Genomic DNA, 17,721 nt, shown 5'->3' on the forward strand with positions numbered 1-17,721 from the left:
GAATACAACAAGGAGGGAAAAAGCACAAAAAATACTCTAATACTATGTGTGGCCAGGTGTAGTGGTGCACATGTGTGATCCCAGCAACTTGGGAGGCTGAGGCAGGAGGATTGAAAATTGAAGACTGGCTATCTCAAATAAAAAAAAAAAAAAAAGAAATAAAATAAAGGACTGGGGATGGAGCTCAGTGGTAGAGCACTCTTAGGTTCAGTCCCTAGCCAGTAACAAACAACAACAAGAACCCCAGCAATGCCAGTGTCTTTGCAGTTAGCATTTATCTCCACTTCTTCCTCTGCTCTCTTCATCAGAGGGCTGAAAGCCTGAGAGCTACATTTTCTGTTGCTCCTCACCAGTGCTGTTAGATTAGGTTGGTTCTACTAGGAGAGGTGCTTGCATGAGATCTTGAAGGGGAAAGAGGACAGGCATGATTGCTCCTCCAGCAATAGAGAGTGGCAGGTACTTGGGCAGCAGCAGATTTAATTTTTGCAAACATGAAGTTTTGCAGTGCCCACTCTATTGGATCTTCTGTAGATCACATTTAAATCACACTGGGATTCCTGGTGAGCTCTCAGGTTCCCGCTTCTTTCAGACCCAACAGTGAACTTGGAGATCCACAAAGATTTCCAACTGCGTGAGTCCCCAATGCTAGGATTCCCAAGGAACAGAGCGGTGGTGTGTGGCTTTTTATGCCTAACCCTGGAGTCATCTAGCATCATTTCTGCCACCCTTTTCATTCAGGAGAAAGATTTTGTTGTCTTAATACTGAAGCCTCTAAGGTCTTTGACCTCACTTTTTACTATTTGTAACTTGTCCCACTTTATGGTTCAGTTGACCTTTCTTGCTTCCTTTTCCTGTTTTGTGTCAAATCCTATGACATATGCTTTGGTGCTGGTGTTTTAAATTTTCAGGGAGGGAGGACTTACATACAGGGAAGGGTGCAGATATTAAATGTGTGGCTCAGCGAATGTTTAGACTTCTTATGTCTGTGTAATCACCATCCAAGATATAGAAGGTTTTTTCTTGTTCTTTTCCATTCAGTCTCTGGACCCAGACGTAAATACAACTCTGATATCTTTTGTCTTTTCTTCCTCCCTTCCACCTCCAGCTCTCCTCCCTCCCTCCACTGACCCATCCTTCCTCCCTTCCTCCCTCCATCCCTTCCTTCCTTTCTTCCACTAGGGTTTGAACCCAGGGGGGCTCTACCACTGAGCTATGTCCCCAGCCCTTTTTATTTTGAGGCAGGGTCTTGCTAAGCTGCCCAGGGTAGCCTTGAACTTGAGACCCTCCTTCCTTGGCCCCCTGAGTCTCTAGGATTACAGAGGATTGCACTACTGCCCTGGGCTTTACTGCTCTGATTTATTTTTCTTTTTTATTAGTTGTTCAAAACATTACATAGCTCTTGACATATCATATTTCATACATTTGATTCAAGTGGGTTATTTCTATCATCATAAATTATTTTGCTTGTTCTTCAATTGCATAGAAATAGTCAAACAGCAACTGGTGTCTGGCCTTTCTCTTTCTTTCTTTCTTTCTTTCTCTCTCTCTCTCTCTCTCTCTCTCTCTCTCTCTCTCTTTCTTTCTTTCTTTCTTTCTCTCTCTCTCTCTCTCTCTCTCTCTCTCTCTCTCTCTCTCTCTCTTTCTTTCTTTCTTGTTTTTTTGTGTGGGCTATTGTGGAGAAACACATAGCACTAAATTTACCATCTTAACCATTTTCAAATGTAACAGGAGTGTTAAGTATACACTGTTGTGCTGAAGATCTCTAGAACGTTTTCATCTTGTAATTCCTAAACTCTGTGGAGTTGGCCCTTTGTATCTATAAATTCAACCAACTTCTGGGATTGAAAATATTTTTTAAAACTGCATCTGTACTGAACATGTCCAGGCTTTTGGGCTGTCATTCCCTAAGCAATACAGTGTAAGAATTGTGTATATATAGCGTTTACATTGTACTAGGCATGGTAAGTCATCTACAGATGATTTAAAGGGTACTGAGGATGTGTGTAGTTTAAATGCAAATACTATGTAAAGGAGAATCTGCCACTTTTTCTTTCTTTTGTGAAAGAAACACAATCTGTTTATATCTTTCCTTTTAAAAATGCCTTTATTTTATTTATTTATTTTTATGTGGTACTGAGGATTGACCCAGGGCCTCACATGTACTCAGCAAATACTCTACAACTGAGCCACAACCCAGCTCCCCACTTTTGTTTTCTTATGGGGATCTTGAAACCAATCTCCCACAGGTATCAAGGGATGATATCTATGTGCACTAACCACTAATCACCCCTTCTTTCCCCAGTTCTGGACATGGCCTTTCTATATTCTGTCGCCATAATTACAACCACTTTAGGTACTTCATATGAGTGGACTTATGCAGTATTTTTCCCGTGGTACCTTGCTTATTTCACTTAACATGATGTCCTGCAGATTCCATCACATTGTACCATGTGACAGGATTTCTTTCTCTTTATTTGTTTGCCCTGCTGGAGATCGAACCCAGAGCCTCGAGCATGCTAGAAATGCTCTACCACTGAGCTAGTCCCCAGCCCTAGTTTTCTTCTTTTGAAAGGATAAATAATATTTTATTCTATGTGCATACCAATTTTTAGAAATCCATATCTGTGGACTTTTGGGTTGCTCCCATCTCTTGACTAGTAAGAATTGTGCCTGCTGGGCATGGCAGCACATTCCCATAATCCCAGCTGCTTGGAAGGCTGAGGCAGGAGAATTGTGTGTTCAAAGTCAGCCTTGGCAAGGCCTAAGCAACTCAGTGAGACCCCTCTCTCTAAATAAAATATAAAACAATGGCTGGGGATATGACCCTGGTACTAAGTTGCCAGGCTGGCCTTGAACTTGTGATCCTTCTGCTTCAGCCTTCTAAATTGCTGGAATTACAGGTGTGTGCCACGATACCCAGCCTCTGTTCTTTTTGATAGTGGTCATCCTACTGGAGATGAGGTGATACTTCATTGATGTCTTGATTTGCTTTTCTTGTCATATCTAATAAATCATTACAAAATCTGATATCTTGAAGTTTTCTCTATGTTTTTTAAAAGTAGTTTTTATACTTTGGGGTCTTTCTTTAATGCATTTTGAGGTAGTTTTTGCTGTGGTGTTAGGAAAGTGTCCAAAGTCATTCTTTACATTGTGGATATCCAGTTTTCCCAACACCATTTATTGAAGAGATTGCCCTTTCCCCATTGTGTAGTCTTGGTGTCCTTATCAAAAGTCATTTGACTACATATGAATGGATTTATTTCTGAGCTTTCTATTCTACACCATTGGTCCTATATCTATCTTTATGCCAGTATTATGTCTTGTCAATTACTGTTGCTCCATAGCATGTTTTGAAATCAGGAAATGGGTGGCCTCCAACTTTTTTTTTCTTTTTCAAGATTGTTTGGCCTGCTCAGTATCCCCTGAAATGCCATGTGAATTTTAGAAATTTTTTAATTTCAGAAAAAGTGCCATTAGGATTCTGATAGGAATTGCAGTGCATCTGTAGATCATTTTGGGTAGTAATGATATTAAGTCTTTCAATCCATGATCATAGGATGTTGCTAGGATTTTAATATGTCCCCTACAAGTTCAGCTGTTGGAAAATTAATTCCCAATGCAGAGTGTTGGGAGGAGGGGCCTAATGAGAGATACTCAGGTCATGACAGCTCCCCCCTCCTGAAGAAAGTAAGCCTGTTCTCCTGTGAGTGGATGAGTTCTTGGGCAGTCATTTTGTTGCAAAAGTGAACTTTGTTTGCAAGTGCTTACTTGCCCTCTTGACCTGGGATGTCCTCTGTCCTGTATGATGCAGTAAGAAAGCTCTCACCAGACCCTGCCCTTATGCAGTTGGACTTCCCAACCTCCAGCACTGTGAGCTAAGTAAACTAATTTTCTTTATACATTTAAAAATACCAGTCTGTGGTATTTTGTTATGGCAACAGAAAATGGACCAAGACAGTTGTCTTTCAATTGACTTGTGTCTTATTTAGTTCCTTTCATTAATGTTTTGTATGTTTTTCTCTGTACAACTCTTCTACCTCCTTTGTTGTTTATCTCCAAGCATTTTATTTTTTTAATGTTATCGTAAATTGGATCGTTTTCTTAATTTTGTTTTTGGATTGTTTAATGTCAGTGTATAGAAATGCACCTGATTTTTGTTTTGTGTGCTTTTTGAGATTTGTGAATCCTGCAATTTTGCCGAAATCATGTGTATGTGTAATATTTAGGATTTTCTACATGTAAGATCATATCATCTAACAGAGATAATTTTACTTCTTTTTACAATTCAGATGCCTTTTATTTCTTTATCCTGCCTAGTTGCTCTAGCTCAGACATCTAGTGTTATGTCAACAGTAGTGGCAAGAGTTGGCATCTTTGTCTTGTTCCTGATCTTAGAGGAAAAGCTTTTGGTCTCTACCATAAAGTATGCTGTAGGCCTTTCATTTATGGCTTTTTATTATGTTAATATAGTTTCCTTCTATTCCCAGTTTGTTGAGCTTTTAAAATTTTATCATGAAAGGGTACTGAATTTTGTCAAATGCCTTCTCTGAATCAATTGAGATGATCACATGGTTTTTGTTCTTCAATGTGTTAATGCGTATTATTTGGTTTTTGTTTGATGAACCAGGCATAATCTCTACTTAGTCAGGGTGTAAATCTTTGAATGTCTATCAAATCAATTTGCTCGTATTTTGTTGGAGATTTTTGTATTAATATTCATCAGGATTTGGGCCTATAATTTTCTTCTTTCTTCTGTCTTTGCTGACCTCATAGAATAAGTTTTTTTTTTTTTTTTTTTTTTTTTTTTGGTGTGGGGGGGATGATTTTGGAAGTTTCTCTTCTCTCCTATTCAGTTATTTGGAAGGGTTTGAGTAGGATTGAATTCCTTAAATGTTGAATAGAATTTTCCAGTTAAGTCATCTGGTCTGAGACTTTTCTTTTTGGGGAGGTTTTTGATTACGGCTTCAATTTCCTTACTTGTGGAAGTTCTATTCAGTTTTTTAATTTCATCATGATTTAGTCTTGGTATGTTGTATTTAGAAAAAATTTTTTTTAGTTGTAGATGGACACACAATACCTTTATTTATTTTTTAAAAAATATTTATTTTTTAGAAGTAGTTGAACACAATACCTTTATTTTATTTATTTATTTTATGTGGTGCTGAGGATCGAACCCAAGGCCTCGCGTGTGCTAGGCGAGTGCTCTACTGCTGAGCCCCAGCCCCAGCCCAGGGTGGTGTTGAGGATCCAGCCCAGGGCCTCATACGTGTGGCAGGCGCTCTGCTGCTGAGCCACAATCTCAGCCTGGCATGTTGTATTTTTAAGAATTCATCCATCTCTTAAATGCTATCTGATTTGTTGGTATGTAAATGATCATAGTAGTCTCTTTGTATTTCTGTGATATTCATTGTAATGTGCCTCCTTCAATTTCTAACTTTAATAATTTAAGTATTTTTTTCTTAGTCTAACAATTAATTCAAATTGTTGAATTTGTTGGTATTTCTAAAAAAAACCAAACCAAAAAAAAAACAAAACATCGAGTTTTGATTTTGTTGCTGTTTTCCTCTTCTTGTAGGTGCTGGCATCAAGCCCAGGGTCCCTGACTGCTAACCAAGCCCTCTCCCCCTGAGCTACACCCCAGCTCTGGCTTTGTTGATTCTGTTCTGGTTTCCCTGCTCTCTCTTTCTCTTTCCTAATCTTTATTATTGCTCTTCTTATGGTACTTTTTGGTTTAGTTTCTCCTTTTGCAGTTCTATGAGGTGCCAAGTTGCTGAGCTAAAGTCATTTATCCCTATCAATGCTCTTGAGAAGCTGATGTGACTCCATTTTTGAGAAACCAGCCTCTACCTCAGAGCAAAGCCTAAGGAAGGGGGCGTGACCCTTGTCCTTGGAAAGATCCACAGAGCACTCCCTGCTGAGTTGTTTGTCTACAAATAACAGGAGAGATCTGCGCACCAGGTGTCCCTGACTCAGTTAGGCTAGGTGAGGACCCATAGCAACCCCCTAGCAACCACCAATCAGCATGAGACAGGGAAAATCCCTGGGTTCCAGATGACCCCCAGTAGTTCATGGTGGTTGATATCATGTTGGGAAACCATGTAGTTTAGCACATACACCCCTCGTGGCCTAAACCAATCAGTTCAAAAGAATCCCCCTCTTGTACTAACCAATCACCCCTACCCAACTTGTTCCCGCCAGTGAATGTGCTAATCAATGTTAAGACTTGTTGTTTAACTTTTCCACAGTGTGAAATGATTCGCTGTGTGATGTTGTATCCCCCCAAAACCTATAAAATCTCACTGAACAAAGAACCAGGACTCACTCTCTGGGACCGCTGCATTAGGAACGGTTGTGAGTCCAGGCTCGCTTGCAATAAAGACTCTTGTGTGATTGCATCGGATTTAGCTCCTGGAGGTCTATTGGGGTCCCAAGAATCTGGCATTACACTCTCAGGACTGCTTCTGTGCATCCCATGTTTTGACATACTGTAATTTTCATTTTCATTTGTTTCAAGGTGTTTTCTCAATTCCATTCTGATTTTATCTTTAAAATCACAGTGATTAACAGCGAGTTGTTTAATTTCCACATACTTTTAGATTTCCCCGTTTTCCTTCTGCTATTGATTTCTACTTTCATTCTGTGATGTTATATGATTTCAGTCTTCTTAAACTGTTTTTGGGGAGGGTGGTGGGGGTACTACTGGGGATTTAACCCAGTGGTGCTTAACCACTGAACCACATGCCCAGCCCTTTTTTATTTTTTATTTTGAATCAGGGTCCTCCTAAATTGCTGAGGCTGGTTTTGAACTTGGGATCCTCCCACTCAGCCTCCTGACTCTTTGGGATTACAGGTGTGGGCTACCGTGCCCGGTGTCTTCTTATACTTTTTACGACTCCACTTTTGTGGACTAATATGTATTCTAACTTGGAGAATGTCCATGCGCCCTTGGAAAGAACGTGTGTTCTCCTGCTGCTGGGTGGAGGGCTCTGTGTAGTCTGTGGGTCCAGTTGGTCTGTAGTGTTGTTCCCATCTGTTTCCTGTTGATCTTCTGTCTGGTTGTTCTTCCTGTAATCAAAGTGGGATGTTTAGGGCTCCTATGATTCTTGCACTCTTATCTCTTTTCTTCCATTAGTTTTGTTGGCATTGGCAACATATATTTGGGAATTCTCATGTTAGATGCATTAATATTTATAATTGTGTATTCCTGGTGAAACTGACCCTTTACCATGACATCATAACCTCCTTGATCTCTTATGATGGATTTTTTTGGGGGCTTAAAAGTCAAGTTTCTCTGGTAGAAGTATGGCCAGCCCTGCTGTCTTCAGATTCTTGTTGGTGTGGTATATATTTCCCCATCCTTTCATTTTTATTTTCTGTGTCCTTAGATTTGAAGTGAGTCTCTTACAGACTAGTTTGATCTTGGGTTTTTATCCATTTGATCAATCTATGTCTTTTAATTGGGGTGTTTGGTCCATTTATCTTTAAAGTACTTACTTATATGCAAAGCCTTCATATTATAGTTTTGTTATTTATTTATTTATTTTTGTCTAACAGCTTGTTGGTCTATTCTTCCTCCCTTATTGCTTTCTTTTGTGTTTCATTGATTTTTTTGACATGTTTTGATTTCCTTTTCATTTCCCTTTGAGTGTATTCTATAAATATTTTGTTTGTGGTGACCATTGCAACTATTCAAACATCTTAAAAAGTTAACTGTGTTCTTCAGGAGGTTGAGGCAGGAGGATTGAAGGTTCAAAGCAAGCCTCAGCAATTTAGCAAGGTCCTAAGCAACTTAGCAAGACCCTGTCCCAAAGTAAAATGTTAAAAGGGCTGGGGATGTGGCTCCGTGGTTAAGCACCCCTGGGTTCCATCCCTGGTACCCCCCCCCAAAAAAAAAAAGTTAACTATGTTCATTGGATAATGACTTTGTTTCAGTTACATATAAGTACTTCCTTACATCTCTCCTTTCACTTAACTGATGACACAAATTACCTCTTTTTATATCATTTTTCCATTAACTGATTTATAAAGACTTACATTTTTAAAAATTGAATGCCAAATTTATAAATCATTTACACACACACATCCCAATACCATGGGACTGTAGGTTTGTGTCTAAGTTATCTTAACCTGAGAGTTTATGTTTTCCTACGGTTTTGTTTCATTGTTTATCTACCTTCCCCTTCAACCTGAAGGACTCCTGTCAACATCCGTCATAGGGAAGGTCAAGTGGTACACTCCTTTGGTTTTGTTTATCTCAGAAAGTCTAATTCTCCTGAGTTTTTGAAAGCCAGTTTTTGCTATGTGAAATCATCTTTTTGTGGGCAGTTTTCTCTTTATCACTTTGAATAGAGCAACCCACTCCTTTTTAGCATATTTGGTTTCTTCTAAAAATTTTCAGATAATTTGGTAAGAGCTCTTTTGAATGTGACAAGTATCTTTTCTCTTACTGCTTTAAAGATTCTCTTTGTCACTTTGACAGTTTGATTATAGATGTGTCTCGTGTAAATTTTAAAAAAATTCTGGTTAGACTTGAATTTGTATGTCATTTTCTCTCCTCATGTTGGGGAAGTTTTTAGCCATTATTTTTCAAATTGGTCCTCTGTCTCCTCTTTTTCTTTGGTTCTCAGTCTTTCAGACTGCATATTTTGTTCTGTTTGATGGTTCCCCACAAATTCCTTATACTCGCTTCACTTTCCTTAATTCTCTTCTTTTTGCTCCTCTGCTTCAGTAATTTCAAAAGTTTTATCTTAATTTTTTTGGACCTGGGGTTTGAATCCAGAGCCACATCCCTAGTCCTTTTTATGTTTTATTTGGAGACAGGGTATCAGGGGATCACTCAGCTGCTTAGGGCCTTGCTAAGTTGTAAGGCTGGCCTCAAACATAACGATCCTTCTGCCTCAGCCTTTGGAGCTGTTGGGATGACAGGCGTGCACCACCATGCCCAGTTCAAAAGGTCTATTTTTGAATTCACTCATTTTTCTAACTGGTTAAGTCTGCTGTTGAGTCCCTCTAATGAAATTTCCTGTATTACTCATTTTCAGAATTTCTGTTTTATTCTTTTTCATGGTTTCTATCTCTTGATAGTCTCATTTTGTTTACGCATATTGATGATTTCATTTAATTGTCAGTCTATACTCTTTTTTAAATTTATTGAGTATCCTTAGGACACTTATTTTGGATTCTTTGTCTGGTAATTAATATATCTATATTTCTTAGGGTTGGTGTCTAGCAATGTTATTTGTTCATTTGAATGGACCAAGTTTCCCTATTTCTTTATGTCTTTATTATCATCTGTTGGGACTTTGGCATTTGAAAACTCAAGCTACTTCTCCCAGTGTTTGTGGTGTAGTTTTGTATAGGAAGACTTTCTCAAATCAGCCTGGCTAGAGAACTTGGAGATTTATTAAGTCTTTTCTGGGAACACAACCTTTTTGGACTTGTGCATGTCATCTTGTAATGGAACAGGTCTCATCCAGGAGCGCCCATGCTGTGGCTCCTCTGGTACTGTAGTACACCATGGTTTAGAGCTCCTCCTAGGGTGTGTCTGTGATACTACAGACTCTGGTGCTCACCATACCCTGTTTTTAATTTTTTGTTTTTCTGGGTACAGGGGAATGAATCCAGGGGCACTCAACCACTGAGCCACATCCCCAGGCTTTTCTTGTATTTTATTTTGAGACAAGGTCTCACTGAGTTGCTTGGGGCCTCGCTAAATTGCTGAGGCTGGCTTCAAACTCATGATCTTCCTGACTCAGCCTCAGCTGGGATTACAGGCGTACAACCATCGCACCCAGTAATCTTTGTTTTTAAAAACGTTTTATTAATCTTGTTTTTTATTAGCTCTGAACCATCATTCCCCAGACATATTCTTAGCAGGAATCTTTTTCTGTGTTTAGCTTTGGCCAAGAAAGAGGCCAGTTGTCATGGGTTGGATGTTGAGTGTCCCAAAAAAGTCCATATATAAAAGCTTGGTCCCTAGGTGGTGGTGGTATTGGGATGATCTGTGGACCTTTAAGAGGTGGGGCCCAGGGGGAGGTCCTTAGGTCATTGAGGGTGGGCCATCAGAGGAGATTGCAGAACCCCTGGTCTCTCTGACCCTCTCTTCCAGTTTGAGATGAAATGTTTGCTCCTACTTGTTCTCTTATGATGATGTGCCACCAGTCTCTATGCTCACCAGAAGTTGGCCAATGTAGGTGCCATACGTTTGAACCTTCAAAACTGTGAATTACATATGCCTCTCTCTTTACTTCAAAAGTAGCCCATCTCAGGTATTTTGTTATAGTAAAGGAAAACTGACTATAATACCATCCCCCTGGGTAGAACCCCCCAAAGCTGGAACATTCCAATGAACATTCTGTGTTTGCTGTGACCAAAATACCTGACAAGAACATCTTAGAGAAGGGAAAGTTTATTTTGGCTCAGGGTTTCGGAGATTCAGTCCATGGTCAGCTGATCCTGTTGTTCTGTGCCCATCGTGAGGCAAGAACGTCTCGCCAGAAGGGTGTGGTGGAATGAAACTGCACTGCTCCTGGCAGCCAGGAAGCAATGTGAGAGGACTGCAGGGAAGACAAACCCTTCCAGGGCACAGCCCAGTGACCCCCCTCCTCCAGTCATGCACACCTGCCTACGGTTACCACTCAGCCCATCCATTCACATTAGCATGATAGGTACAGCTCTAAGGTGCCGCAGTCTCGGCTGGGCACAGAATCACGAGCCACCACACAGCTTTGTAGATTCAAACAGCAATTCTTTATTCCCAAACTCACACCGGCCTCCACACACGTTCTGGGGCAATCCCAGTTCTGCTGCCACCCAAATCACCTACTCCACGAGGCTTTCCTCCCAAAAGCTCTCTGAATCTCACGAGAACTCAACGGGAACTCAGGCAGCAGGAACGCCCTAATTCCAGCAGCAATAATCCTCAACATCGAACTTCCCTAAAATCCAAGGTCTTAAACTGGGAACGCCCTAAACCCAAGGACTGGGATACTTCCTCAAACCTGATCAGCTCTAAACCCGGATCCGCCTTCCTTGAGCAAGGTCACCTTACATGCAATGTCAACAGCGAAATTCCAAGGCAAGTCATTTAACATGGGGTACGCTGGCAAGGAAATTTCGAATGCGTCATTCCTACTTGGTAATGGCCCTCAGCACTAAGGATCTGATCACACGGCTTCTGAACATTCCTGCATTAACACAAAGTGTTTTTTTTTGGAGGGGGGCGCCTCACATCCAAGCATCTCTCAGATGTTTCAGGGTACACTCCTTCCCCTCTTCAGGTAGAAGCCAGGATTTGAGGTTTCCTTCCAATCATGCTCTGTCCTGGGGGTGAGGAGGTTTTGGTAAGTGCAGGGCATGGATATTCTTACAGAGTTTAAATGTAGTTAGCTCAGCGGGTGCAGGAACCTCCTGTTTCTGGATCCCTTTTATGGTGGTTGGTCCCCATTTTGTTATGTTTCCTTGGGCGGAAGAGGGTCTGGGGTTTCCTATTTCTCCATTTACTGACATCACTCCTTTTACTTTTAAAGTCTTTTTGAAATTCTTGTATGCTATTGAATATCACATTGAATTTCACTCCTCTTTAAAAATAATGTATCCTCGGGGCCCTTCTGTGCCTTTCCCTCAGTGCCAGTGAGGAATACATTACCTCCTTCTTACCTGCGGACGCCCTGTGCATTTCACCGGTCGCTCCAATATTATCCTCTGACAGAAAGAATGCAGTTGCACTTAGTGCCACAGCTCTTCAGTTTCCTTCAAAATGGAACAATGCCTCATTCCTCCACTTCATGACCCTGACACTTTTGGCTAGTTATTTTGTAGAATGTCCCTCATTTTGGATTTTTCTGACACTTCCTCATGATTAGAAACAGGTTTTTGTATCTTTGGCAGAAATGTCCAGAATGGACGTTGTGTTCTTCTCACTGCACCTAACCAGGGGGCACCCACTTTGAATGTGTCCTATTACTGGCCATGTTCACTTTGATTACTTGGTGATATCTGCCAGGCATTTTGACTGTTTTCTTTTTTCTCTTTTGTCATTAATAAGTATGTGGCTTAAAATATCTTTCTCACTCCTATTAAATTCGGTTGAACACTTTCCCCCTAGCAAGGATGGGAAGAAAGCAAATAGTAGCTATTTCTCATGCCCCCACATCCCCATTTTTGGATTATATAAGGCAGCTGGGCTGACTGCCTACAGGACAAATGGGATGAGCCTCAGTTCTCAGTCTTTGTGGTGGGGTCACTGTGACCATTGTTCCTTGTCCAGGTCTAACCGACTCATTTGCAGGTGCCTGGCTCTTCTGGCTACTCCTTCTCTCCATACCAACCTTTTTCTTGGGAGACATTTGATGAAACCCCCAAGAATCTGGTGTTTGGAACCTAAACCTTCTCTGACATGCGTCCAGCACCCTGACCCCAGGTCCAGGGACCTTGAGGGTTTTGCATCCTAGCAAGATGCAATTTTTCATACCTCATTGAACTCACCACTTACACTCTGCAAGATACCCTTGTTAGGGTCTCTCCAGAGCCACTCCCTTCTCCTGCCTTGCCAACAGAACCCCTGTTCCATACTGAAATGAGTTTCAGTGGAACCTAGGCCCTTCTAGAACCCCAGGAGACGAATATTCATAGGTTCAAGCCGATTATGCAGCTCCATACTTGGGCAATGATTATTCAAATAACTGGTTAAGTCTGGGACATGGGTTGAGATTCTGGCTAATCAGATGGGAAGGAAAATCTGCTGGAGGTTTCTGGGAAAGATATTCCATGAGATCACCACTCTGTGCATGGTGGAGATGGTGAAAAATGAAAAACCTTTCTATGGATCAGTTCGATACATACCTTTTTAAAAACCCCATAGAAATTACGTTTAGAAGTAGAAATTACCTTTGTTAAAGAATCATAGAAAGTAAGGCAGAAGATTCAGAGTTGGAGGTTCTGAGAGCCAGGCAATACATCCCACTGTGAATCTGCCCTCTACATGACTCTTTTGCTTCTTCCTGACAAGCTTGAGATCAACTCCGCCAGGAAATCTGGGGCGGGGGGGAAATGAGGGTTCCAAGTGGTTTTCATGAAACTCATTATTTTCTCTCTTTCCACATTTTACTAATGGAGGACTGCAGGAAATTTGTACGAGCGAGACACATGGGGAATTGGTGGGTTCTGTATGGTTGAATGCATTCAATTTTCCCCCTAGATTCACATTAGTGTTTATGAAAAAATAAACGAATAAAAGTCAAATAATTTTTAGCAAACACCCCATACTATTGCAAATTCTTCCATCTTTTTTCTTTGATAGAATTAAGCTATCATGCACCCCTGGAGTGTCTAATTCTGACAGGTCATCATAAAACCTGCCTGATGGTGGCGCTGCTGAGCTCTGCAGCCCAGTTTTCCAAGGTGTCTTTCCCTCCTCCTGTGTTTTATTGTGACCAAATTTGGCAGCAGATGAATATAATGCTTCTGTCTCAAGGCCATCACAGCAGAAAAAGAACAAACGCACTTGAGTTTCAGAAGCTGAGATCCAGATGAGAGAGATGCAAAAGTTTGGGAAAACATGGGCTCCTAAGAGCTAGTCTCTTCCTGGCTGCCCCCCACCCCCACCTCAGTTACCTGCTGGAGTAGGGCAACCTTGCTCAAGGTGTGGGACACAGGAGGGGAGCAGGAGGGGGCACCCGAGAAGGGTCCTGCCACCTGCTCCCTTCAACCCCAGGTCAAATTTGGGAGGATTGAAGAGTCAGAGTACTCAAAGTTTCCTTTGGGGGTGACAGAGCTTGTGGAATTCCTGTCCCTAGCCTGACCTGGCCACAGAAGAGCCGATGGAGTATACATTGTGTCTGAGAGGAAGGGCCCTCAAGCCACCTTGCAGAGCTCCTGGGGTGCCAGAGTAGTTAAATCATCCAGGGTGCATAAAAGGACTGTGGGTGCAGCTCAAAGCCCCCAGCGAGTTTGGAGAAGCCCTGGGGTCAGGAAGAAGTTCACGGCTGGGGGCACCTGTGTGGATCCAGGTCACAAAGGCACCTGAGACATTTTGGGGACATGAAGGTGGGGGAAATCTGATTTGATGGAGAACATCCTGAATCACCAAGGTTAAATCCATGGAAAGGGTGTTTAAGATAGAAATCATGTTAGATGGTGGAAAAATTTAAAATGGTACTATGTTTTTGCACACCTGAAATGGTGGCATTGGTTTATTTTGATGATATTGTCCAGTCTCTCCAGGATATAACGTTCCCATCTGTTAACTGAGGTTGGTGAAGAGGGGTGGGTGGGACGGGGTGGTACCAAAAGCTTTTCCAGCTCAGATTGTGATGTCAAGGAACAGCGTCTCTCAGATGTTTCAGGGTCCATTTGTGAATGCCTTCCTGCCTCTGTCGCTGCCTTTGCAGGATCTCTTCCCAGGATCCAGTGAAGCTACTGAGAATTACCAGGATACTCCAGGGTGACAGGAACAAGGGGGACATTCCCAACCCCTGCAGGCATCAGGGTTTACTTTACTTTTTTTTTTTTTTTTTTTGGTACGGGGGATTGAACTCAGGGGCACTCAACCAGTGAGCCACATCCCCAGCCCTATTTTATATTTTATTTAGCACCTTGCTGTTGTTTAGGCTGACTTTGAACTCTCAATCCTCCTATCTCAGCCTCTCCAGCTGCTAGGATTTACAGGTGTGCATCACTGCACCCGGTTACTTTTTTTTTTTTTTTTTGCCATTTATTCAAGACTACATTTAATTATTTAAAAAACGATTTGTTGAAGAAACCCACCAACAACTCTCAGTAGATATGAAAACGAAAAAGAAAAAAAAATTGTATCTATAATCATGCTGTCCTGACAAATGAAAGAATTTTGTTTTTCTGTTTTCCCTTTCAATTCATGCCTATGCAAGTCCCTGTTCTGTACCAAAGCCCGGAGATCACGTTGTATCCAAGTGCTTTTGGGAGGCCAGAAGGACAGAAAAGGAAAATCTAGATATTTTAGCTCTGCTGCTTGGCTGCCCTGGCAACCAGCTTTCCAGACCCGATGGCTCCAAAAATATCTCTCCAGATTTGACCTCTCTTTCTGAACTCCATACACATCTGTCCATCTTCCTACTCAGCATCTCCGCTTCCTGTTTACAGCTGAATTGTTAAGTCCCACGACCATCCCCGTTCTCCCATCTGCCTTCCTCCCCCTAACCCTAACCTTGCCTTAAAGCCATCCCTAATTCTTCTGCCTCCAGCGCCTTTCACATGCTGTCCCCAGCGAGCCCTGTCATTTCCACTGTTAGGATATAACCCGAGGTTAGTCGATCTGCCTCCATTTGCATCAGCACCGCCACAACTCCTGGCACCCTCATGGCCTCTTGATTCACTGTGGTCACCAAACGTCTGAATTTGATCATTACCTCCTGTGCTCTAATCTACTTACCCCACAGGAGCCACGGTAATTGCTATAAATGTAAATCAGATCTTGTCGTTTGCTCTGTGGATTAAAACTCTCCAGTCTTCGCATTCTTTGACTAAAATCCTAAATCTCTCCGGTGGCTGTCATCCCTGTGTAAGATGGCTCCCTGGCATCCCTGTGGCTCTGCCCCATGTCCTGTTACTTGCACTCTCCTGCCCCCCGCTGCCCCCTTCCACTTCCTTGAGCCTCCCCAGCTCCTCCACACTGGAGGGTTTGGCACAATAGAGTCCCTCTGACAATAAGGTATTTCCCAGCCTCTTGGAGCTGTCAGCTCAAATGCACCTCTATTTTAGAAAGGCTTTCCCCACGGACCATTCTTTGTAGCGAGCAGCCACTTAATTCCTGACCCCTGTGGATATCTCTGAAATTGTAATCCCATTATTCTGCAGACACTTTTCTTTTCTTCAGAGCATGCTTTACATTCTGTCATCCTTTCCCCCACCTTCTCTTTGCAGCCTGGGTCCTTTCTTCTCTATTTCCTATGTTCTCAGCAGTCTGTAAACTCCATAAAGGCCGAGACCGCCTTTATCAGCATTGACCAGCGTTTGCTCAGTGTCTACCCAGCGGTACGCAGTACATACCCAGTGATATTTGTGGAGTAAATGAAGAGAGAGCCTTTACAGTGGGCTAACTCTGGGCTGGGCTGGGCTGGGCTAGGATGAGGCCATTTCCTTAAATGGATAATGCATCTTTTTGGAAAATGTTGTTGCATTGAATACAACCCTACAACCTGGCATTTCCAATCTGGGGTTACCCCCCCCCCCCCCGAAAGAAACTTTGTGTCCAAATGGGAACCCTTCCAGCTACATGTTTCATCTGGTTTCAAGGTATGACATACCTGGGGCATCCTCTAAACCCTTTTTGAGGTTTGATTTAGGGAATGATGAACTATCTAAAGGTTTTGAATAAATGCTTTGAAAAGATCGCTCTGCTGTAATGGATGGATCGAAGGCTCCAGGGCACCCCTGTGAGGAGGCCATTGGAATGGTCCAGGTAAGCACTGAGTAGGGTCGGAGAGATCATGCAAATGAACCGGGAGGAACTTGGACCAGGAGACTTTGGGTTTGAAGCTGGATGTCTTGGTTCTACCACTTGTTATTTGAGTAACAGCCTGTAGATGTGCATTTGGAGAGTTTTCAGGTTTTGCTAATTAAAAAAAATGCTATTAAGTATATATTTGTACACAGTTCCTGGTGCACAGGTGCAAGAATTTCTTCTACACCCAAGATTGGAAATGCCAGGTTATAGGTTATGTGAATGTTCAATGCAACAACTTTTCCAAAATGTTTTCAAAAGTAGCTGTGCCCATATTTATGTGCCTACACATATTGTAAGAAAGACCCAATTGCTTCTTTAGTTTGCTGTTTGAACAGGGACAAAATGGCACCTCAGTGTGGCTTTGCCAAGGTGTTTCCTGTTTACTAAGGGGCTGCCAGAGTTTCATGGTAGCACTTGGGTCCCCAAAGGGCGAGGAAGGACCAGTAGAACTGCAGGTGTGTGTTTCCATCTTGGTTTCTTGGTCAGAGTCATAGACTTTGAGGCCAGAATCTCCACAGAAACTTCCTTCCTGGGGAGGGTATGAGAAGCCACCTCTCACTCCTGACCTTCCTGGTCCAGGTTCTCACCTTCTCTGGGGCCTGCAGGAGACAGGGAGGAAGGAGAGCCAGAGAGGGGCAGAGGTCAGCAGGCTGATAAGGCAGAAGCCAATGTGGCAGCTGCAGGCAGCCCGCAGTCCTCCTGAACAAGATAGAAGGAAACTAAGGTCCTATGTCCCTGAGGTGGCCTGTCCTGGCAGTGCCTGTGACCTGCAGAGGAACCAGGAAGCTGAGGAGGACCCTTGTTCTTCTCATCTCCACACCAACACATTCTCTCCACCCCCCCACCAACACACATACACACACACAGTACTGGAGATTGAACCCAGGTGTGCTTATTGTTAGGTGCAGGACAGGCTGAACTATGTCATCTGCAGGGCAGGCTGAACAAATGTTAGCTGCAGGATGGCCCACGCACTCAAACCCCCGTCTGTCTGGTCCTTTATCACCTGTTTGCGTCAAAGCTGAACACTCCACCCCCATTCAAGGCTGAACACTCAACGGCCCCTTGTGCCAACAAGGCAGTTTGCAGACCCAGAGGCCCCGTTAGACTTGCGCTATAAAAACTCCCTCCTACCGGGCCCCTCTCTCTTGCTCTCTCTCTCTCTTGCTCTCTCCCTCTCCATCTCTCCTCTTCTATTTCCTCTCCCCCCTCTTTTTTCCTTCTCTCTCTCTTTCTCC

Source organism: Spermophilus citellus (genome assembly GCF_964194105.1).
Source record: "Spermophilus citellus genome assembly, chromosome: 4".
NCBI classification, from domain to species: domain Eukaryota; kingdom Metazoa; phylum Chordata; class Mammalia; order Rodentia; family Sciuridae; genus Spermophilus; species Spermophilus citellus.